At 36.0% G+C, this 25,681-nt stretch overlaps 1 pseudogene; it reads right to left on the bottom strand.

The window, feature by feature from the left end:
* Positions 1–1,237: 1,237 nt before the first annotated feature.
* Positions 1,238–24,462, bottom strand: LOC149821189 (caffeoylshikimate esterase-like; annotated as a pseudogene).
* Positions 24,463–25,681: the final 1,219 nt, after the last annotated feature.

Genomic DNA, 25,681 nt, shown 5'->3' with positions numbered 1-25,681 from the left:
TTTACCTAAAATTATCCCTGAGTTTAATTTCAATTTCATTTTAACCTTAATTAAAATTTCAACTCTCTTAAGATTACATTTCAAATTAATGTACTACATAAATACTAATTCACATGCATATTTAAATAAATAAAAACCATATTTAAAATAATAAATCATCTTTATTTAAATAATTATAAAAAAAAATTGGGTATTACATCCTCCCCCCCTTAAAAGGAAATTTCATTCATGACATTCGATACAACCGCTACTCGAACAAGTGGAGATATTTTTTGTCGCATTGTAGGTTAACAACCTCATTAAGCTAACACACTGTACTAAGGCAAGTTAAATATGGGACTGGTTCACCTCTAGATCCATTCCATATAAATGTGACTCACTTTTTGGTACCCAAACAAGCAATTGTTTCAAAATTTGGATCTGCATGGATTGATTTAGCAAAATTTATTTTACAAAATTGTGAATCAAGAAAAAAAATACAAGAAAACAACACATTCAATACGAACTTTATCAAAAATTGAACACTTATCAAGATCCAACATCCAAACATACTAATAATTACTTTGAATCATCAAGTCAACATTAGATCATGCATAATAACATCATAACATGCTTTTGACATAGATTCAAACATCATTTCATAAAATCAAACATAAAATACATCACAATTCATAAGGAACATGGATCTTTTAAAAATTGACTTTTCGAAAACTATATTCAGGTTTTTGTAACCATGGACATATTTTGAAAAGCATTCAATCTCATATCTAACATAGATTTGAACCATTTAACAATTGTAGGATGTGTAGGGTGGATTTCGGCAGATTGTGCACACATCCAAAGTTAGAAAAAAACCTGCCTCAAAACAATTCTGAAATTTGTATTATTAGGTTGAAACATACTTATAATGATGTTGGATAGCCGGACGTGTCAAGAATCATCAAGTTCTTTCTTTGGCTTTGATTCCAAAGATGTAATGCCCCAAAATTATATCAAAATTTTTAGAAAATTTTATTTTTTTCAAAAACACTATTAACATAATAGAATAAAATCTTTTGAAATTCGATGCAACTTTGGGTGGGTTACAATAACTCAACTCCCCATACACTAAAACTAAGCATTAACTTTCAAATTTAATATCATTCCATGCTTAAATAATTCAGAATTTACATTTCAATAAACAAAAGACAAAGCAATCCAAAATTTATGTTGAATTTCTTGGAAAAGAAGAACGTGATCATCTGTCTGACGCCGCCGAGCAATCCTCCATCACCCCCAGCCTAAGTGCTACCTGTAAAATGTTAAAGTAGAAATGTCAAACCACAACCTCAGTAGGTTGTACCAACCACATAAAACACAAATATCTCTCAAAGTAAGAAATAGGCATTGACACAATTACATATATCAACTAAAGCATGTAGCACAGTATACTAGGACAAGCATAACTACATTATCACAATCAATCATGCTTGCAATTAATTTCAGAACATGTAAACTACAATGCACAAATCCAAAGTAAACCAATAAATGCATACTCAAACTGTCTAAAAACCAGTGATTCTACAGTTAATGATTTATTCATCTTTTCTAGCCTTGAAGGTACACTCTCAGATTCCTAACTTTGATTCAACCAATCCGATGTGGTGTCTGTTATGCTATGTATTTTATTAGCCTCATCGATTAGAAGAATCCGCGAACTCCCTTTAGAGTTTCTACTGGAGTGGTCTGTGACCAATAGAATCTCTCAATGGTCCATATGGAATCGATTTCTACTCAGTAGAGATTCGGGATATACCACCTAGGCCACACGGTAATTCGACCCCCTACAACCAGAGACTGGGGACCAACAATGACACCTATCTCTTCAAAGCGACAACGGTCAACTGGTCATGTGTACCACCACTCTCTCCAAAGTGGTCTCGGGTTTTGAATGTGTCATGGGTGCTATTCAACTATTAGGATCATGAATTAATTTCAAGCGCTCTCAACACATGGGATCGCTAGCCCCATCTTCACTCGATGAGATTATACAACACAAGGATGTTTTAACCTATTCAAACAACTTGATGTTCAAACCCCATCACTGGGTGACTTTGAGCATGGCCTCCTTGAGGCAATTATGTGATTATGTGCATGCATGGTTGTCTAGTCTTTTACTTCTTTGGTGCTTCGCAGGAACCCATGGGTTCCATCGAACCTAGGCTCACTCATGAGCCATGTTCATGCTCATACCACATATTATTTTTATTATCAAGCATACATCATATATATCAGATGCACATATGCCTACACAAAGGCTGCATTCACAATTCAATCTTGATCATGCCCCACTCAACAAACATCGTGTGCATCCATTTATTTTTCTATAGTTCATGCCTTATGATGCATAGTGCTCACTAACACATTTAATATATGCATGGTTATCAATCATGATTGAACATGCAATGCATTCAGTTAACATGCTTATCAGCCTATAATCAATTTTAAGCATCTATAATCATACTACAACACTATAGAAAATGACTTGGTATTAACACATGGTAATTAGGTAATTCGGGTCACTGTTAACTTGATTTTGTAAAATCCACCGAGACTAATAGGGATTTGATTTAACTCTAAAAATTTAATTGGAGTTACCCCAACATGTCAGAGACAAACCCAAAAAGTAGAATATTAAAATCAGTTACAATAAAATCACAAAAATTTTGGGACTAATAAAATCAGTTACAATAAAATCATGAAAATTCTGAGACTGAACCTTGTTCAGGAAATTTTATAAATCAGTTTTTGTAATCTACAAAAAAATCTACAACTTTGAAGATTTCTTGGGACCTATTGTTATCGCTTTTTGCAAAACCCTTTTTATCGAGTCTTCCTCTGTATGTGTACTCTCACCCAGATTTGTCACAGAATTAAATAAGTAGTTTTGATTTGGTTTTCTTGACTGTCAAAATAATTGATTAGAATAGATCTGTAACCAGAGCTAGAACATAGTGCTCAGTTATAGAGGGCATAACTCCCTCAAAATAGATTCAATCAAGACAAATTATGAGGCTAATGTCAAGCCCCATATGTGTAGAACATCCCACTATTTTTAATTGCTTTTTTGGATTTTTATTCTAAGGGATATAGATTTATTTATAAAACTTGTCAGGTTAAAAATGAGATAATTTCATAGTCAGTCTTGTTGTCAGGGCATAAAACTTATACCCTATTGCAAAGGTCGTTTAGGCATCAAAACTTACTTAAATAAAATAAAAAAGGGCTCTAAATTCAATCTCTAGATGTATAGAATAAGATAGTTCCTTATTTGTATTTATTGGACTCGTATTCACTGAGTTATCAATTTTTTTCCAAAACATGTCAGATCCAAAACGTGAACAGCATAACAAAAATTTAAATATACAAATCCTTCGTTAATCAATGTTAAGCATAGCACAAAAATTAATCTAATATGTCTACTACTTAAACTAACATGCTTACAATACAATACAACTATTAATCATAAATTTTCTATTCTAAACTACATGATTTTGAGCATTACTCATTCATGAAAATAGCAAAAAAACTTGATTTAGGCATGCTTCTTAACAAAATCCTAATCAAGCAAATCATACAATCAAACAACCACTAGTCATATACTAACATGAATTTACATATCTAAACAACCTACATATGTTTCTTTTTTATGGATCAAAACTACATATTCAACCACATAAACCGATTTCACTAAAATCTCTTTTCAAAAACCGATTTTGCATAAAATATACTTTGGTGATGTATTTTCACCAAAAAACATTTTTTAAAACTTACATAAAACCATTTTTTTAATCACTCTAAGGTCTGATCCACCTTGGATCAGATCTGAAAATTGGTCCAACGCATATTCCATGCGATGGGATCAATTTATGCCTATGCGATAGGTGAACCTACCTCTTTCAGTGTTTCAAATCGGTAAAACCTTCGTCTCCTACCTTGGATTCACCAACACAGGTTGTCAAGCTTGGCTGCAACCTCCAATGGTTGCTAGACATCTCTACCAAGAAGAAGAAGAGTTGGTCTGTTTCTCCTTGTTCTCTCCCTCTCTCTCTCACAATACCTCTTTTTCTCTCAAAATCTCTCTCTATTTCTCAAAACTCTCTATTTCTCAACAAAGGGGCTGAGACCCTTGCTTAGGTCTGGAAAATAAGGAGGAAGGAGGGTGGGTCGTGACCCTCCCTTCTTTCCTTATACTTTTTAAAATACAAGGCAAGCAAAACCTGCCTTTTTCCCCTGTTTCTTTTTTTTTGTTTTGCTTTTATTCTTTTTTTCTTTCTTTCTATTTTTCTTCCGAGCTTGGGCTAGGGGTAGGGATGCTCTCATGTGCTCCCTTCCCCGCCATAGCTTGGCTAGCTAGAGTCCTTTGACTCTTGACTCATGCCAAGTCAAGGCCTACCATTTTCTTTTGGTAAGTTTTGACTAGCCATTTTTTTTTCAAAATTTCTTTTAGAATTTTCTTTTCTTAAATTTGACTTGAACTTGCTTTATGGAAACCATGTCCAGCAAGAGTGTGGCCCACCTAGGGAATGTCCCACCCCTTACTTCCCAATTAATTAATTTAATTAATTAATTAATTATTAATTGATTTTAAAACCCCTAAATCATCCCTATTGGGTTTTAAAATTCCAAATTAAGCCCAAATGCAAATAAAAACAATTAAATTCAAATTTGTTTAGAATTCAAATCCACATCAAATTCACCTATATTTCATTCAAATTCCATTTAAGTCCTAATTTAACTTCAAATACAACTCAAACTTTAACCCTACTTCACTTGTGATTCAATTTAACATGTAAATTCAATTTCAAATTGACATTAAATAAAGTCCCAATTTTACTCAAATTAAATTCAAACCTAGTTTGGATCTAAATCCACATACCAAATCCAAATTTGATTGAATTTAAATTCAAACCCACTTTATGATAAATTCCTTATAAATTCAAATTTACCTTAAATTATCCCTGAGTTTAATTACAATTTCATTTTAACCTTAGTTAAAATTTCAAATCGCTTAGGATTATATTTTGAATTAATGTACCACATAAATACTAATTCACATGCATATTTAAATAAATAAAAGCCATATTTAAAACAATAAATCTTTTTTACTTAAATAATTATCGAAAAAATTTGGGTATTACATATTGGTCTCTTGGGTGGGCTACCTTGTTGAGATGTGACATCCTTGCCTGGATTCATGATTTGGATCCAGATTTGGTCTATATTGAAATTATTTTCTATTTATCATGTTTATTATGAGTATTGTATTGTATTTTCTAGTTTTGGCCCATTACTTGTATATTAGATTGTTGTTAATATAGGGCAATACTATAAATGTTCATATAAATTAGAAAGTTTCTTTAATATAAGGAAAAGAGCCCAGGCATCCCTGTTGTTGATGTTTTGGGGTATTGCAGCAATTTCTTCTTCTCTCCATCATTTTTTTCTTCGAAGCAAAGATTTGGTTTTACATGGTATCAGAGTGGGTCTCTTATTAAAGACTGAACATCGAGGTAAGATCGAAAATCTTGGCTGTAAAAACAAAATTTCTTTCTCAAATCTTGTTCTCTTCTTCTATTCTCTGTCGTTTTTCCTTCTAAGAAAACATCTTGGTCTTCCTTTCTTTGATGTCAACCTATATTCTCCATTGATCTTGATCTACTTCTCTTGGGTTAAAGTATTTTTCTTCTCTTTTATTTCAGATCTGAACCTTGTTTCAGATCTAGAAGTTTTGTTCCTGAAAAGAAAACTATAGTTTCTAAATTTTTTTTTTCAGATGTGTAAAATCTTGTTTTGGTTTTTAGATCTAAAAACATCTTTCTCATCCTTAATCCATTGATCTGATTTTTAAATTTAGAATATTCTATTGATTTTCAAATCTAAAAATATCTTGTTTCTTTCAGATCTAAAAATAAAGTATTTTCTGATCAAGGTTCCATCCAAGACACATGACGTTTATATTCATGGAAAGAAATTTGTTTTCATCTGTCTAATTTCAAATAAAAAAAATTAGTTATATATATTTTGAGATTTGATATATTTGACGTGCAACAAAAAAAAACTACTGCAAAAAATCATCTAGGCTTTCAATGTTATTTTTCTTTACTTAGCTTTATCAACTGTTATTTCAAATTGGTCTGATTCTCTTTATTGTTTGTGCTCATTTTCTTTATTGTTCATGCCTATTTTCTTTATCGTTCATGCTCGTCATGGAATCTTCAGTGTCTTCTTCACTTTTAGCCAGTTTCCTAAATAAGCTTATTTCTAAAAAGGTTACCAATACTAAACCAATACTCATTTTCTTACCTAGAAACGTCAAATCATCTCATTTATTGGTAGCTAAGATCTTTCAGGTCACCTGGATTGCTTAGTCCTGAACCCACCAAAATTCATTGTGTAGGAAAGAAAGATGATAAAGGGGCTGTTGCGACTACTCATGTATGAAATCTCGAATATATTTCTTGGATGAAGCAGGATCAATCTCTTGTAGTGTATATTACTTCTATCTTGTCTTAGGAGGTTCTGATCAACATACCTAATGATTGCACTGCCATATAACTCTGGAGTAAGTTAGTACATACCTATTCTCAAGTTTCTAAAACTAGGGTTATGTCCTTGAAGCGGAAATTTCAGAATCTCAAAAAAGGTTCCATGCCCATAATGGAATACTTAAACAAGATAAAGCAGATCACAAATCAATCAGCTACCATTGGATGTGTAGTCTCTAAAAATGATAAAGTGTAACAAGCTTTGAATGGATTAGGACCAGCGTACAACATTGTCTACACCACATTATCATGACTACTTAAGCTGCCAAACTCTAAGGCTCTAAGGTTGAAGCTGCTCATGTTTGAAATGAACATGTCAGGAGGTTCAGGAAGCAACTCCTCTAGTGTTGATGGCCATAATGTATTGATAACTGATTCCTAGTATGGTAGAGGTCGGGCAAGAATGAGAGGTGGTAGAGGACGTGGTCGATTTGGGAACTAGAGAGGTCGAGGTCTACTTCCACTTCCAAATATTCCACCTCTAACAAATCAAGGAAAAAGAATTCCCACATGTGTTTGCAAAAGGCCAGGCCATGTAAAGAAAGATTGCTGGTATAAAGATGATTTTAAATATAATTCAGAAGCCAAAAATCAAGAAAAACCAGTAGATAAATTGGGAGGAGCAGAGGAAAGTTCAAAGTCCCAGATACCGGTGGATAGACAACTTTTATTGGCAGCAATTGCAAGGCTCAATTTGAAGCAAAATGAACAAGGTGTTTGGTATGTCGATTCAAGAGCTGCCAATCATATTACTAAGGATACACGCATATTTCGAAACTTGATTCCTTATGTTGGAAATGATAGTCATTACTGGGGATGAAACTCAACACTTCATCACTCACTGGAAAGGTTTCTATTCCCATGTCTTCCACTAGTCTTCAATTATCAAATGTTTTTCTTATCCCAAATATTCAAAAGAACCTAGTGTTTGTCTCTAAGTTAGTGGATGATACCAATTCCTGTATTGTTTTTACCTCTTCTTTAGTTTATGTGAAGAATCTTCACATGAAAAGGACATATGCTGAAGGACAAAGGCAAGGAAATATGTACATATTCAAAGAATATCATATAACTAGATTCAATAAAAGCTTGCAACAATCCAAGAGTCTTATTTTGTTTTTATGTTTTGTCAATGAGTCAATGTCAGATGGTTCTAATATTTGGCATAGGCGTCTTGCACATTATAATGAAACTTTTATTAAAAAGCTTGTTTCTAATAAGTTGATTTCAGTTTCTAGTGAGAGTTAGGATTTTCAGAGTCAAGTTTGGCATAGTTGTCAAGTGTCCAAGAGTCATGTACTTCCATTTGTTTCCAACAATAAAAGAGCTTGTAGACCTTTTGAGATTATTCACTCTAATGTATGGGGTCTAGCTCCTAAATGTTAGTCTTCTAGGACTCATTTCTATGTGATCTTTATTGATAACTTTTCTCGATACACCTGGATATATTTCTTTCTTGAAACATAAGCATGAGGTTTTTGGTATATCAAAAAATTTTCATGCTATGGTTCAAAATCAATTCTCTTTGTCCATCATGAATTTTCAGTGTGATGGTGGGGGTGAATACTCCTCTAATGATTTTATTGAATATCTTAAGATGAATGGGATCAATCGAAGAGTATTATGTCATTGAAGACCCTGACATAATGGCCTTGCTGAGTGAAAGTAAAGACATATTGTTGAGAGTGCTTTAGCAATGATGGATGAAGGATGCATTCCTACTTATTTATGGACATAGGCATTTCACACTGCCATTCACATTATAAATATGGTGCCAATGAAAATAATTCAAGACAAATCTCCATATTATGAACTTTTTTGTAAGTAGCCCAACAATGGATTCTTGAAGGCTTATGGTTGTGTTTTGTATGTGCACATTGATGTGACCTTAAGGAATAAATTTGATAAAAGGTCGCATACATGTAAATTTGTTGGTTATGCTGATGAATATAAGGGATATTGATGTTATGATACTCAAACTAAATGCATTCGCATATCGAGGACTGTAGTTTCTTATGAAAGAAGTTTTGATAACAAAGGGGATGATTACACAAAAGTTCAAGCAGCTGACTATTATCGGCCTTAGCTGAGTGCTAGACTCTTTCTATCAAAAAGTGATTAATCAACCCAAGAAAGCATTGATAGTGATTTATGTGGAACTGCGTTACATAAGCAGCAAGCTGACATTCAGCATAATGATGATCAAAATAACCACCTGAAGGAAAGATTCAAAGGGAAAGTGTACAACCATAGAAATTTGTGCAATGATATCTCTGAACCCATGCAAGTAGAGGTTGAATAAAATACACATCCATTGCAACATAATATAACTAGCATTGAAGGCAGCCATATGCAATCAGATGTGAAGAGATCCAACTGAAACAAACATCTAGTAGAGAGATTGGTTAGTTATGAAAATTTCAATATAGATTATCAATTATTCTTGACTATTGTCTCGAAGCATAAAGAGCCCATAACATCATATTGCATCAAAATCGAATAGGTAGATAAAAGTTATGAATGAGAAGATAAGGGCACTATATGAATGCCAAACATGGGACATCGTTCCAAGACCTATTAATAAAATTATTGTGGGATTGAAGTGGTTTATAATATTAAATATAAACTCGATGAAAGAATTGAAAGGTACAAAGCCATGTTAGTGGCAAAAGGCTTCACACAGAAATATGGGGTGGACTATGATGAAACCTTCAGTCCAGTGGTGAAAATGGGGACCATACACATTATTTTGTCTCTTGCTATTGAATATGGTTGAACGTTAAACCAACTCAATGTGAAGAATGCATTTTTACATGGGAACTTGAAGGAGAAAATCTATATGAAGCAACCTCAGGGGTATAGTGAAAAAGATTTCTATCGATATGTATGCAAATTAAATATGGTTACATATGGTCTTAAGCAAGCATCCGGTATGAGAGCTTCTCCCTTGAGATTCAAAGGCATGCATTTGTCAGATCACAACTTGTTCACTCTCTTTTTATATACAAAGGTAAAGGTTGGCTAACTGTTCCATTCATCTATGTAGATGATATAATACTTACATGAAATTCTAATGAGCATATAGCGGAAATCAACAAAATCTTAAGCCATAGGTTTAAGATGAATGATCTGGATAAGCTGAAATATTTCTTGGGAGTTGAAGTTGATAGAGGAAATAACAAATTTGTGTTAACGCAACATAAATATACTATTGATTTTCTGAACAAAGCCGGCATGAAAGACTGTAAGCCTCTCTTAACTCTCAATCCATTGAATCAGAAACTTAGTCGTGATAAAGGAGCTTTATATGATGATCCTACCAAATATAAGAGTATCGTGGGTATGCTATAATACCTTACATTCACAAGGCCTGATATTGTTTATGCTATTAGCGACAGATCATGACATTCACTAATCTGTCATGAATTAGCGATGGAAGTAGCGATAGATCAGTTCTGTCGCTAATTAGTGACCAAGAAATTGTGATGGATTCTATCCATCGCTAAGTCATCGCTAAATAGATTAGCGATGGATTTGCGATGAATTATTGTCGGATAGCGTCCGTCGCTAATCCACAGAATTCTTGTAGTGGAACAAGTCCAAGCTCACAGAAAAGAGATTTGGGCCAAAGAAGATCAACAGTAGCACAAACCAAGGACTTGTATTTGGCTTCAGTATTAGATCAGACAACAGTCCTGTGCTTGCGGGAGGACCGGGAGACTAAATTTGAGCCAAGAAAAACTGCAAAACTGCTAGTAGACTTACGATCATCAAGACTACTTGCCCAGTCAGCATCAGAGAAGGTGCTGAGATATAGAGAAGAAGACCGTGCAAGAAACAAGCTATGATGAATGGTTGCCTTGACATAGCGAAGAATGTGTTTGACAACAGACCAATGTGTAACTGTAGGTTGATGCATAAACTGACATACCTTATTTACTGCAAACGCAATGTCGGGCCTGGTGATGGTAAGATATTGGAGTCCATCAACAATGTTGTGATATAAAGTAGAATCATGAAAAAGAGTAGCATCATCCTTAGATAACCGAGAGGTGGAGCTTAACGGCGTAGAGATGGGATTGGTGCCAGTCATAGAGGCATGCTGGAGTAACGTAAGAGCATATGTGCACTGGCTGAGAAAGAGCCTGAGGGGGCATAGATAACTTCGATGCCTAAAAAATAATTTAGCCGCCCAAGGTCTTTGATGGAGAAGGCAATACTGAGGCACTTAATTAAATCCTGAATAGCAATAGAAGAACTGCCAGTAATGATAATATCATCAACATAAATAAGTAAATAAATAACCAGACCACTGTCTTGGAAAACAAATAATGAAGCATCTGAGAGTGAGATACAGAACCCGCAGGACAATATATAAGAACTGAGGCACTGGTACCATGCACACGGAGCTTGTTTGAGGCCATACAGAGCCCTGTAAAGTTTGCAGACATATTGAGGTTAAGAAAAATCAACAAAACTAGGAGGCTATGTCATATAAATGTCCTCAGAGAGGAGACCGTTAAGAAAATCATTGTTAAAATCCAACTGATGAATCGACCAATATGAAGAAATGACAAGCGCAAGAACAACATGAATGGTGGTAGGCTTTACTACAGGACTAAAGGTCTCAAAGTAACTGACGCTCTCTTCTTGATGAAACAGTTTAGCAACGAGGCAAGCTTTATAGCGTACAACAAATCCATTAGCATGTCATTTAATTAGAAACACCCATTTGGAGCCAATAACGTTATAATGGGGAAGAGGAGAGACAAGGTGCCAGGTGTGATTAAGTTTAAGAGCATTGAATTCATTGATCATGGTCGTGCGCCACTTGGGATCAAGATTGGCTTTCTTAAAGGAGGTTGATTCGGTTGGGAGGAGGACAATGCTAAAGCACTCAAAGGAGATGGGATAGCGAGTAGAAAGAAAGGCACGAGGCTTAAGGGAGTTGGTCATGGAACAAGTGACCATGGGATGAGTATGATCAACCGGCCGACTGACAACAGATGTGGGTATTGGAGACAAGGAGACAAGTAGATCTGGAACATGGATTGGAGTCAGAGGAGGACTAGAAACTGGAGAAAGGAAAGAAGCCAAGTCATTCGGAGTGGGCATCGGTTGAGGGTGGAGAAGAGTAGGGGGAGGGGGAAGGACATAATTAGTGAGGCCCTAGTCAAAAAGAGGAGGAGAGGGAGATGGATGTAATTGACAGGTTTGTGAAAAATAAGTTCGTATGGGGTCTTGCAATTTAGAACAAGGGTTGGGAGACGATTAATAATGTAAGTGGCTGTGCGAAAAGCATCAACCCATAAGGAATATGGTAGAGATGAGGTATGCAAAAGACTGAGCCCTATTTCAACAACATGTCGATGTTTGTGCTCAACAAACCCGTTTTGTTCCAGTGTGTGTGGGCACGAAAACCAATGCAGTATGCCATGTTCCTGTAGAAAGTTGTCAAACTCATGACTAGTAAACTCTCCACCATTATCAGTTTGAAAAGGATGAATAGGCTATTGGAGTTTCTTTTTAGTAACACTTTTGAAAGTCTTGAAGCATTCAAACACTTGAAACTTAGCGTATAAGGGAAATAACCAAGAGAACCGAGCAAAATCATCAACAATTAGAAGATAAAACGGAAAACCGTCACACGAAGGTACTGAGGCAGGCCTCCACACATCAGCATGAAGAAGTTCAAGAGGGGAGGAAGCTGAAGAAAAAGACCATCCAAAAGGTAGTTTGTGAGCTTTACCGACAAGGCAACTTTGACAAACTTTTATGGAATTACTTTTATTAACAAAAATAACATGACTGAAATTTAAAAAAGAAATAATTTTCTTGTTGGCGTGTCCAAGACGCTATTGCCATATGTTAAAAGAAGCTGCTTTGCCTGCATAAGCTGCCACCTGCATGCAATAATCCGATTTAATTGGGTAGAGTCCCACGCTAGATTTTGGTCCCTTGAGACAAATCTTGCCTGTCTGACAGTCCTTGGCAAGAAATTCACAAGAAGTAAATTCAAAGATGCAATCATTGTCTTTAGTGAATTGGCTCACAGATAATAGATTCTTCATGATAGCAGGAACATGAAGAACATTTTTTAGATCAAAAGAAGAACCACAAGATGTCAGAGTAAGACTATCAGTGGAAGAGATGGGAAGCATCTTACCATTGCCAATCATGATTTGCTCACCGCCATGGTATGATGACTTATTAGCGAGTTGTTGATCATCCATGGATAGATAATTTGTAGCACAAGTGTCAGGGTACCAGTAATCATCCGTGGCTTGTTGAAGTGACATGGCAGAGAAGGCTTTAGGAATATCCCAACAAATTTTGGTGGTATGACCACATTTTCCGTAATACTGACAAGTAACAACTCCACGGGTACTTAGACTCTCAGGTACATGATTGTTGGAGGACAAATTTGGAGAAAAATTTCTCCCTTGTCCTCTACCACGACCACGATAAGAATTACGGCCATGACCTCATCCTTTGAAGGTAGTGAAGGTCGTTTGCTGGGTTTCAGAAGTTTTCAGGGGCTTAGCATGATTTAAGATCACACATTTCTCCTAGTTGAGAAGCAGATCATAGAGATCAAGAAAAGAATACAGTGCCTGATTAGTGGTGACCGATGTCACGAAGCTTTCATACTCAAGAGGAAGTCCATTCAAAGTAATTTGGACTAAGTCTTCATCCTCTACGTGATGATTGGCGGCAACAAGGGAGTTGGCCAGAAACTTTATGTGGTCTAAATAAGACAACCTGTCCATATTTTATTTCTTGATGAAAGTCAAATCTTTCTTTAGGATCATGAGTCTCAAAGGAGATTGAGACCCATAAGCTTTTTTCAAGACAAGCCATGCTTCACGCGATGTTTTTGTTCTCATAATTTGACCGAGAACAACTTCAGACACAGTTGCTTTAATCCAACAGAGGGCGAGTTGGTCAGAATGAATCCAAATAGAACAATTTGGATTTTTTATTTTTTTATCATTTGTCGTAATGGTGAAGGGGTCCGGTTGAGGGAAAGTGCCATCGATGAATTTGAGAAGGTCCTGACTAATCATAATGGATTCGAGATGCAATCTCCATAGTAAGTAATAGTCTCAATTCAGTTTAATGAAAACTACACTGGCGATAGCATTCCACTGAGTCACTAGAGCAACCGAGAGCGATGGAGAAGCCATTGGAAACTCGTGGGAAGTGAACGACTCTGATACCATGAAAGAAATATAGATGCTTGAGAAAACTCATTTTTCTCTATGTATTTTTCATAGAGAAACCGAGTGTATATATATGCAAAAATTGTTACATCAATGAGAATACCAAAAACTATAAAACACAATATTGATAAATGATAAAGACTATCATTTTTAATGGAATCGGGCTTGATCATTTATCAGAAATGATAGAGTTGATAATCGTGGACTCCTCACGTTATGCCAAGTTCAATCTTCTCATGACTTCTACTAGCTTTCAGAGCATTCTTGTCTTTCAACGAATTTAGACTTTTATTGATATTGAAAGTCGGTATTCTAAACTGAACCAACTTTGCGTTAACTCTATGCATACTTCTTATGTTTTCGGTAACTTTATCATTATCCTTATCAGGTACGAAATGACAATTTTAAAAAATTTGAGTGCGGAGACACAACTATATATATATATATATATATATATATATATATATATATATATATATATATATATATATATATATATATATATATATATATGTGTGTGTGTGTGTGTGTGTGGATAGGTGCCTAATGCTTTTTGTGCCTACTGCATGCCTACCAAGATTTGATAGGGGTTTTCAAGTTGTTTTTTAAAAAATCTAATATGTTACTTAATAGGTGAATGACACATCATGCATACTTAGTCATATTTTTAATAAATGCGTTGTATTTTCTTGATTGACATATATCACGTATGTGTACCATGATTGATGTATATCATAGATATTTGATTAAATAGATTATGTTATCATTAATGTGCTACATGTATTAGTTTTGTACACTCACCATGTGTTTTGGTATAGATCTACAAAGGTTTTACAAGTTTGACTCATTTTATGGGTATACAGGTGATTACAGGTTTAGCTGCAGATGCATGATGTTGCGACGACAGTGATGAGCCATTCATTTTTTCTTTCTTGAGCACTAAATTCAGATATATGTTATTATTGTATTGGTTTTACAATACTCTCTTCTTTTGAAATTGAAGTATTTAAAATGGGTAATGTTATCCACATTTAAATTTAGTATAATCATTTTTTTTTGTGAAATGTAACCCGCCTGAGGTTTTGAACCAATGTTAAAAAAGTTTTCGCTGATGATTGTTCAATAAAAGAAATAATTTTAATTTTTACACATAGTCTTGGGGCCCACTAACTCAACAATATCACCTCTTGCAATTAGGGGTGTCAACGGGTTAGATTTGGTTTGGACTCAAGTGGAACGAGACTTTGATCAGATTTTCGGGTATGGTATCTTTCTGGACCCAAATCTAATTGGGTCTACTATAGAAAAAAACATACCGGACCCGATAAGAACTACATGAACCAAACCTGGAGCATACCCGATAAAACCATTTTTTTTTATCATTTTTACATTGAAAAATTGCAGGTCTTAATCAGAACTCGGGTCGGGTCTGGGTTTGGTATAAAATTTTACAAACTATACCCAGGTCCATATATTAATCGGACCTTTGGGTCTGGACCCGGGTCTTAATTGGGTCTTCTTATTTTATCACTATACCTGGACCCTAGAGGGTTTGGTTTGGGTAGGGTCCCGGTAAACCAGGCCCATTGACACCCCTATCCATGTGCAATATGGATCAACCAATACTCTCCGTGCCTTTCGTTTAAAGACGGGCGATGATGAACACTTAAAAGTTGGTAACCATAGACCGTTTAGTGAGGGTAATTGATTTTCCCTTGTCATTCTTCCCTAAAATGTCTGAAAAATAAGAGTATTGAAATTCTCTCTCTAAGGTATTTATTACGTTTGATGCTGGTAAGTGCTTGGACGGACCACTCTTGGAGAACAATTTACCCTTTTTTATCCCAGCTATAGAGTCATATAATCAAAAGCCTCCGAAAATTAGCTCTCTAAATTTATTTGATGTCAAATGTAAAGCTTTTCCCATCTATACAAAGAATTAAGCACTTGGTTAGTAATAAATTTCCACACAGCTGTCTTATGAGGTCTGTTTCTGCTGCTGTGTTGCATGGAAGACGGTTATCTACTCACTGCTTGCTCTCACTTTTGTGCTCAGACGGGCAATAAAAACTTTTCAAACCTCTCTATCTGATGTTCTGCTGATAATCTGCTGTAAATCTGGCACCATATTTACGAGAAAATCTATCCAACCATGAAATTATCTAAAAATATCTAATAATATACAGAAAAATCTGAAAATTGAATGGAAATACAAGAAATAACATGAAATTAACAGGAAACTCAGCAATCAAAATTTATCTCATTAACTCTCACTTGACATCTAACCAATCTCATCATTATATAGATGAGATATTACAATCTCAGGTGATTCAAGTTTCCTCTCTGAATAAGCACTAAACTAGAAAAGCAAATCCTAATCCTATTAAATTGTTATATTGGGATAGAGATCAATTACTTGGATCTAATATCAATTACACACGACCCTATATAAGAAAATGTCTAAACTGAAAATATGGATCTCAAATGATCCAATGAACCCTGTGGGCTCGGATATGTGTCGCTCCTGCTCCTGCTCCTGCATCATAATTGGTGGTTTTTGAAAATCCCATGTTTACAATGTAAACATCGCGAGAGAAGCACGATATATTTATAGAAACAATTTTAACGCAATATTTTGAAAAAAAAAGTGATATTTTGAGCCTTTAAACTGCTGACTATAATATCACATTTTGAAAGTAACTATAATACAACTATAATTTCTGAAATAAATTAAACCAGGGACTATATATATACACCATTTTCCATAGTTATCTCCCTTTTGACTGACTGAGCCATGCATCAAGCAACAAGGTCAACCCTGACTCTGAGATACCGGAATCCGGTTACGTTTTCGGCCTTGCGCTCGTTCTCAAACCTAGAATTTCTGTGCAACACGATTGTTCAACCAGTTGATTATGTCTGTGAAGACGAGTTCGATGTTCTCCGGTGGCTCGCCAGAAGTCAAAGCGTGCCACATCCCTGGGTAGAGTTTGAGGGTCTTGTCCGCGCTTGATGCAGACTCAAACAGGTGCTTGCTGACCGAGGGGTCAGTTATTTGGTCCTCCTCACCGTGCACTATCAAGAAGGGCAATCGTACCTAACCACAAGATAACAAGGGAAAGTCAAGATCCTCCCACAAAACAATATCATAAGCGACCTTTGATTCAACTTTTTTGGGAAAAAACAAGGCCTAAACCAACGTTGTCAATATCCGTATCCGCCCTGAATCGTTGGGCCACCGATTCAGTTGTATGGCCCCGGATACTGATACTCAGCTGAATCGTTTTATATCTGCCAGAAAATAATAAAAAAATATTATGTGTCAACTATAACGTGACACATTTTAAAACCATTAAAATAATATTAAAATAAAAAATATTTTTAGTATTTTTTGGCATTTATTTACTTAAAAAATAGCCAATTCAGGGTGAAGCTTCTTATACTCACCTATACTGATATTGGAAGAAAAACAATTATAAGTAGGATAAGGATATGGTAATAGCAATGAATCCAGAATATGTTATTGGGAAATGATCCAGTGAGAGTGAGCTCCTTTGGATTGCAATGATCTCAAGATGAAGGGCATCCAAACCTGTACGAATGAGATGCCCATCACATGAATGGGCCCCACCTTTTTTTCTCCAAGTAGTTCTTGTTTCAGATGGACGACATCACATTGATCCTAACATAAAATCATAAACTATTTAGATTTAGAGGATGTCAAGATGCAATCTTTACGAATGTTCGTATCTGAAAAATAAGCTTAGTCACATCTGATAAGCCAAAGGCTGATATAAACAAGTGATGAAAAATTGATGATGAAGATGCACACTTGATTTTAAATCGATGAGAAGATGAAGACTTGAAGAATTGTGATGTGCTCGTATCTAGACATTTGTAAAAATATTTCTATTTTCTTAGACAAGATGTCAAATAAACGAGATACACATCACTTAGTGTTAAAAAGAAATTAAAAGATTTAAACAAAAAGTCAAAGAATATGTCCAGATTAAGAAAAGTCTTTTTTGTTTATTAAAAAATCATTTAGAACATGTATTTCTGTTTCACGTGTTTTATAAAATCAGTTTAAGAACTCTTTATTCAAATGATTTTTTTTAAAAAGTCATTTTTATGATAGTTTTAAATATATATTTTTTTTTATAGACCAACAGGAAAATACGTGTTTGACAATTTTTTAAGAGACACATCCCTTCACATAAACGTCTTTTTGCTGGAACCATTATATATCCATTTGTTTATGAAAACAGACCACCATTACAACTGCATAAAAAGAAAAGAAAAATTATGTGAATCAAAGAAAGAAAAATTATGTTTTTGGGAAGCACTATAGGTCCTGTCCTCATTCACTGATATGATTAAGTGGATTATAGGATCCTTGTACATGTTCTGAAATTTTTTTCTTAACTTTTGTAAGTTTCTCTCAGGCTATGAGAGGGGTGATCTTTGCATGGCAGAGGTTGTTCTGTTAAAGTTGCTGCAAAGATTGATTTGTATGTTATGTGATCCTGGTCTTTCCGGTATAGTGGAATCTCAAGCAGGGCTGTGCTTGGTGGAGGACCAAACTAGTATAAAATTTGTTGTCTCTTGTGGTTTGTTTTCTGTGAACTTTTAATTCTGCATTTTCTGTGATAAAATACTATTCACCCCCTCCAGTGTTATATTGCCATAGATCCTACTTATTTTACAAATTGCACATACCATTTCAAGGGATAAATTTTTGTATATTGACATATAGGGAAAAATGGTTGGTAACAATTTTTTACCTCATTGAGACTCTTCTCTATTTCCAAGCTAACCTTCAAGAGTTCATGCCCAGTCTTCAAACGAGGCTTTCCCTTATAACAACACGGGTTAGTGCGAACCTATAATCTACCAAAAGCTAAATCAGCATCAAATTCATTCTCAGGAGAGATCTTGTATAGAATAACAACTATAATTAAGTAGATATTTTTCCTTTTCTCTTACCTCCTCTCTTCTCTTTGGTTCTTTTATGCCCACATCGACAATATCTTTAGTAGGGACAATCTTCCATTTAGGCATGAACTTGGATAGCTTACTTAAAATGCTAATCATCATAGGATTTGGCTTCATATCATCAGCTATCTGGACATCCAAGCCCACCAAGATGATCAGATTGGTCACCATGATCACGTAAATTGATGTGCAAGTATATCTAAAACGGCACGAAATAACAAGGTAAGCCAAAACTTAGAAAGGAAAACAATTTCATGTAAATGAACCTTGCACATGGGAGAGACCAAAACTGCACCATCCCAATAAAAAGGCAGCCTCTTGTGCACAAGGAGAGCCAGTGCACCACCCAAGGCTTCCCCGAACAGAAATCTCAATTTAGTCTTGTACTCCATCATCTCTACAACTCAGAAAACTAGAGCTGATTAAACTCAATCAAATAAAGAAGTTGAGATATTGGTTTTCTTTCTTTTCCTACCTGTGATGCTTGTGAAAAAATCACAACAATCACCAACAACTTCTTCAAAGCTAGAGACATATCCTTGCAAGCCTGATGATTTTCCATGGCCCTCATAGTCGATTCCGTACACAGCCAATCCCGCTCTCGCTAACCTTATGCCAGTACCTACAGTATATGCAAATTTAGCCATACTTTTTCTTATATATTCATCTCTCTCTCTCTCTCTCTCTCTCATATCATGGTTAAATTTAAAGTACAAACAACCCTAACCTCCCTCCCCTGAAAATCCCAGTTCCTACCAGAGCATGAGAATATATAATATAAAGTTTCAGAAGGTGACCGAAGGCACTTTTTTTAAACAATAAAAATTACCTGATGCTTTGAAGAAATATTTAAAATTTAGTTAATATTTTCTCTATATAAATTGCACTTAAAGCCCCCGTTTACTCCAATTGAGCTCAGGTGCAATGTGATTGCATACTTTTAGTTTGCTGCTGCACCTGATTACCCACCATCTTTGGGGTAGCAATTACGTTGCACCTGATCCTTACCCACCATCTTTAGGGTAACAATCACGTTGCACCTCTCTCTCTCTCTCTCTCTCTCTCTCTCTCAACACGCACTCTTGTTCACAGCTCCCACCCACCCTTCTTTTCTCTCTTCCAAACACCCCCTCGCCCTTCCTTTCTCTTGACCCAAACGCAGCCTCTCTCTCTTGCCATCTTACCAAGGCACTTTTTACTCCTCTCCCTCCTAATGCACGGGCAGCTCTGGGGATACAGGGATTGCTTAAGAAAAAACGACCACATCGTTTGAGAATGGATGGGTTCAATAGCTAAAGATGGCTAGGATAAGTCCACATAAAGTAAAAATGTAAACCAATCATACTATTGATTGGACGGATAGGATTGAATTGTGACTGATATCAGTACTCTGACTTAAGTGCCTGCTTACTTGACACAAGTCAATCAAATGACAACATTCTGAGTGGAGCGTGCATACTATTGGACAATGGAATGCTGCTATCTGCTGTTGGGTCACACATATGACAGGTTGTATCCGGAAGATGGTGGGTGATCAGGTGCAAAAGTACACTCAAATTTTCCTAAAGATGGTTGGATATGTTGGCCACAAGGAAGCCGTTTAAGGGAGGCCACCCCTTCAATGGTTCGCTCTCTCAAGAAAATAGGCATGTAGCAGTTTAATTAGGAAAACATAAGAAACTAAATATTAAGATAATAATATATATATAAATGAATAGTTACATGTAGGGATGACAGTGGACATAGGGGTGGCAATCGGGTGGGGTTGGCGGGTCGTGTCGGCGGGTTGGCAGGTCAGCATACCTCAACACGAACCCGACCCGTTTATTAAACGTCGGCTGTGGCAAACATGAACCCAACCCATTTATTAAATGGGTAACCCGACACGACCCGATTAACCCGTTTAATAAACGAGTTCGGTCGGGTAAACGGGTTGGCGGACGGGTCGGGGTCGGGTAAACGGGTTGACCCGCCCACCTAACCCGTTTATTAAACGTGTCAGCCGGGTTGGCGGGTTGGCATACCCCTAACACGAACCTGACCCATTTAATAAACAGGTTAGGCGGGTCCACCCATTTATGACACGAACCTGTTTAAGCCAAACCCGAACCCGCCTAAGAGGCGGGTTGGCGGGTCGTGTCAGGTTTTGCCACCCCTAAGTGGACATGGAGAAAACGAGGCCTCGTCCCATTTGGATATGGAACGAAGGACATGAAACAAGGATGGAGGTTAAAATCAAAACTCGTCCTGAGATGGAGGCAGGTATGGACTTACGCCTTCCCCTGCCCCACCCCGTTCCTAATCCCCGTTAGTAAAATAACTAAAATATCTTTAGGAATGACATTGGACCAAAGAGAAATGGGGCCCCGCCCTGCCTCGCACCATTTAGACCGGAGATGGAGGACATGAAATGGGAATGGCGAAGGGATGGAGCTTAAAATCAAAACCTGTGCAGGGATGAAGGAGCCTTTACCCCGGTCCACTGCCATCCCTAGTTACATGCCTGTTCACATGGAAGGATGCAACCCTCCTTGGGAAGACAGGCATTTTCCCAAGAGGTGTAGCCCAGTTCGGCCCTCTTTACATGCCATAAAAATGTGAAAAGATGCATAAAGCATCAAGCAAACTACAAGCATTTAAGAATTCTAAGCACTCTAGATGAAAGGAGAAGAGGTCGTTTAAAGAAGACATACTCTAGGTGATTTCCAGTGTCGCCTCACACTCCCAAATCCTCCACCTGGCTACACCTTGTGCTTTGTACATAATGATCGGTGATCAGGTGCAGCAGCACAGTCAAAGTGTGCAATCACTTTGCAGCTGATCCACCCTCCTCCCCATCCCTCCAAGTCTTCCTAACACCCCTTTACCCTTTCCTTTCTATGACCTCTCTCTCTCTCTCTCTCTTAATTTCAGTAGTAAGCCATTAAGTAATGTATGACCCAATTCCAACCCGAACCATAAACAGTAAGACACAAGTTTTAGTAATAATGAAATGGATCTGGTTAGTATTCCAGCAAAGCCATAGGATCAGACCAGTATATAGACATGAATGTGATTTTGAAAATTTCATAACATCCGGACTCAAGTTTTCATTAAAATTTATATTTTTCAATATAATTTTTTTTAATATTAATATTTTTGAAGTCTGGTCAGCTTTAATTTTAATTTTCAATAGGTTTACAAGATATTTGTGTGAATGTCGACAGGTCAACAAAAATGTCATGTAAATCTCTTTACTTAGATTTTAATTTTGAAGAGGTTCACAAGATATTTGTGCGAATGTTGGTAAGTCGACACAAATACCAAGCAAATCTCTTCAGATATTTTAATTTTGAAGAGGTTTGCAAGATATTTGTAGGAGTGTTGGCTTTTTCATAAAAATATCATGTGAATCTGCTCATAAGTTTTAGTCTTTTGAAGGTTTGAAAACATCAAGATGTTTGTGCAAACATCATGCTAATCTCTTCAGAGATTTTTAATCTTTTGGAGATTCGCAAGATATTTGTATGAATATAGGCATGGGCAATTCACAAGTGATGGGTAACATGGTCATAAATAAGTTAAGATGATTTTGGATATGTGAAAGATTTTTATATATTTGTAAGCATTTGCAAGAATGTACAATTTTTGAGGACAACACTGTCATTTAACATTTATGTTTATCCATGTTTGGACCCAAACATGTTTTGCATATGTTACGTCAAGTCAAACATAGACCAAACCTGGTTCTACCACCAAAAGTCAGTTCTGGGTTTAAGCCCACTCGGTTCTTTCTCCCCCGTTTCTGAAATTTTGGAACTTATCCTACCAACAGGTCAAGTATGACCCAGTTCCTTCATGTACTGGATTCAATAGGACCTGATTCTAGTACTAATGAAATAGGGTCCATTAGTATTCGGGTTAGACCACAGGGTTTGACTATTATATGGACCCAGGTAAGGCTTATAAAATTTCATTCGACCCTGTCCAAACTCGACCCCCATTAAGATCTACTCTTTTTTCATTGTAAAAATTTAAAGAATTAATAATTTTCAAGGTCTGGCTTATACTGGGTATGGTTTTGCGTATGTGAGATCCAATCAGACACAGGCTTGAGTAGAACCCTACCCACTTGGGTTCAGTTTAGGTCCTACACATTTACCGCCTATTTGAAACCTATTTCACATTGGTACTCCATTTTGGCTCCCATTCATTATTCCTTTATATACCAGTCATATTGAAAACTTTATAAAAATGGTCATTTCTCGTTATCTGCCACCGTATCCATGTGACAAACCCATGTTACACCTCTCTCTCTCTCTCTCTCTCTCTCTCTCTCTATATATATATATATATATATATATATATATATATATATATATATATATATAGAGAGAGAGAGAGAGAGAGAGAGAGAGAAAGAGAGTTGGGCCTAAGTCAAAATGGATTCAAACTGATCGAATATGATCAGATATTTGATCTAAATCCAAGATGCTATTCTGGATTAGGTCTTAAAGTAAGATTAGAAGTGCATTCAAATTTCATTGATATTTGCTCAACTGTATTATTTTCAGATGCAGATCATTTACAGGTCAGTATTTCAGGTTGGATCTAATTCAGATTTAAGCTAAAATTCGAAAAAATTGTTTTTTATATGCAAAGAGCTTATTTTTAGAATTTTTAACCAAATTCAGTATTGCGACATACATATCAGATCCAAATTCGACCTTATAATTACCTCAATGGATTTCATTGGGATCGGAACTCAGAATCAAATTTATTGTTTGTATTTTTTAATTTGGATTCAGGTCTGGCATGAGGTAACCTGCATCCAATCCATTTGCACAATATCGTGCATTACATTTCTCATTTCTTTCTATTTATCTTGCAATATATATATATATATATATATATATATATATATATATATATATATATATATATATATATATATATATATAGAGAGAGAGAGAGAGAGAGAGAGAGTTTTTTAAATTTCCTGATCTATAAATAAAATAAAGGAGTAAAGAAACACATTACCTTTCATTGAGATGCTACATTCCATAGCGTATCCTATAGAATTCAAAGAAAAATCAATTATGGGGGGAGGGGGCATAAGTTTCATAAAACAATGAATAAATTCATAGGCAATCAAGGAAACAAAGCAAGGAAAAAGAAAATGGTGACCATGGCAAAGAAAGACTAGTGCTTTTGGCACTTGATTTTTGGGCAACCATCTACACGTGAAGAGTTTCAATCCACGCCGATTGATGATGAACTCCTATGAACCAAAAATACAAATTTTATGTCAAATGAATATTCAAATTAATAAACCTAATATGGACGAGATGAAGAAATGAATAAAATTCTGATTTCTAAGATGCTTGCCCCTTCATATTTTATGTTCTCTGTATTCTCTGCCTGCAAAAAATAAAAGATAAACAAATAAATCAAAAAATAATCTCAGAAAAGAAGATGGGTGTTGAAGAATTAATGGCAATCCTAAATCCTACCATTCGAATGCTCAAAGACGTTGAGAGAGAGAGAGAGAGAGAGAGAGAGAGAGAGAGAGAGAGGTTGAACGTGTAAGGAAAGACCTTGATTAATTGCTTTGTATTACGAAACCACTCTTCGTAATTGAAGGCGATGCGATTTATTCGCTTCCCCGTGAATAACATCCTTACCTTTTTTTTATTCTCATAAAAAGAAAAAAAAAATCCTGGTTAACTGGTTTACTTTGACAACAAATGGCAGATGCTTTCCATCTGACCTAATTAGCTTAGGTTTTAATTTTTAACTCTTGAGGCGGTGATGTTTTATACCATTTTAAAACCACATTAATCTTCATAAATTCTGAGCCACTGATTTTTTGCCCACTCAAAAGTCAAATCTGGTGGAGTATTAGACATGATAAAACTTCCTAATAATAAACCATGTTAAATGCATGTATATGATTAAATCGAACATTCGGTGGCTAGAACCATACAGCAAAAGTATGAAGAGTATGTCCCATCGAATGGTATTGGGTGGCCTATCCAAGGGTGGGTCTTTGCTCATGGCAGGGTGGCGCAGAGGGAGGGTGGCGGTGGTCGCACGAGCCAAGGGAGAGGCTGGAACCACAGTGATGAGCTTAAGCCCGCAGGCAGAGCTGAGAGAGCTCAACTGGCAGACAAGGTGCCGTGTAATTGAAGTCCAATGAGAGTAGTTTGTTGAAGCCCACCCGGCCACTATTGATGGCTTTGTTACTATCTGTTTCCTTAAGAAAAGATGATGGAAGAGCGCTACGAGAGTCAAATGGCACGTTGTTTTAGCATTTTTCATTCATATTAGTGAGGCAGTCGATCTTACCAACTTTATTAAGAGAAACACTAACCAACCTTGTTTGCATTTTTCCTGTAAAAGCATGGGTGGCAATTCATCGATGATGAGTTTTTTCAGTAAAAGCATCGATAGTGAGAAAACCATCTGTATTTCATCGATGGTGAGTTTTTTTGATAAAAGCAACGACGGTGAAAAAATCGATGGTTCGATAAAAGCATCGACCGTGAGATCTTATGATATAGGTGGGATAGCAAACCAAAAGTATGTGAGTTGTTCGTGAGTACAAACATTGATCAGTTGAAAATATGTTCTCATTATAGAGAATGAGAAGGATGATGATGTAGATTCGATAGGGGGCCTCCGCTCTAAAGAACCGTGAAAGCCCCTAAAATGTATTAGACGATGATGATGGTTCCTCCCAATATAATGTATGAGCGACTTCATTTTGTAAAAGAACAGAATGAATGCAATATATGAACGACTTCATTTTATGAAAGAATGAAATGAATGCAATGTATGAACGACTTCATTTTATGAAAAAATGAAATGAATGCAATGTATGAGTGACTTCATTTT

This window comes from Nuphar pumila, chromosome 12 (assembly GCF_984573655.1).
Source record: "Nuphar pumila chromosome 12, dmNupPumi1.hap1.1, whole genome shotgun sequence".
Taxonomy (NCBI): domain Eukaryota; kingdom Viridiplantae; phylum Streptophyta; class Magnoliopsida; order Nymphaeales; family Nymphaeaceae; genus Nuphar; species Nuphar pumila.
The sequence above is the reverse complement of the archived record's forward strand: the minus strand, read 5'-3'. Positions and strand labels throughout refer to the sequence as shown.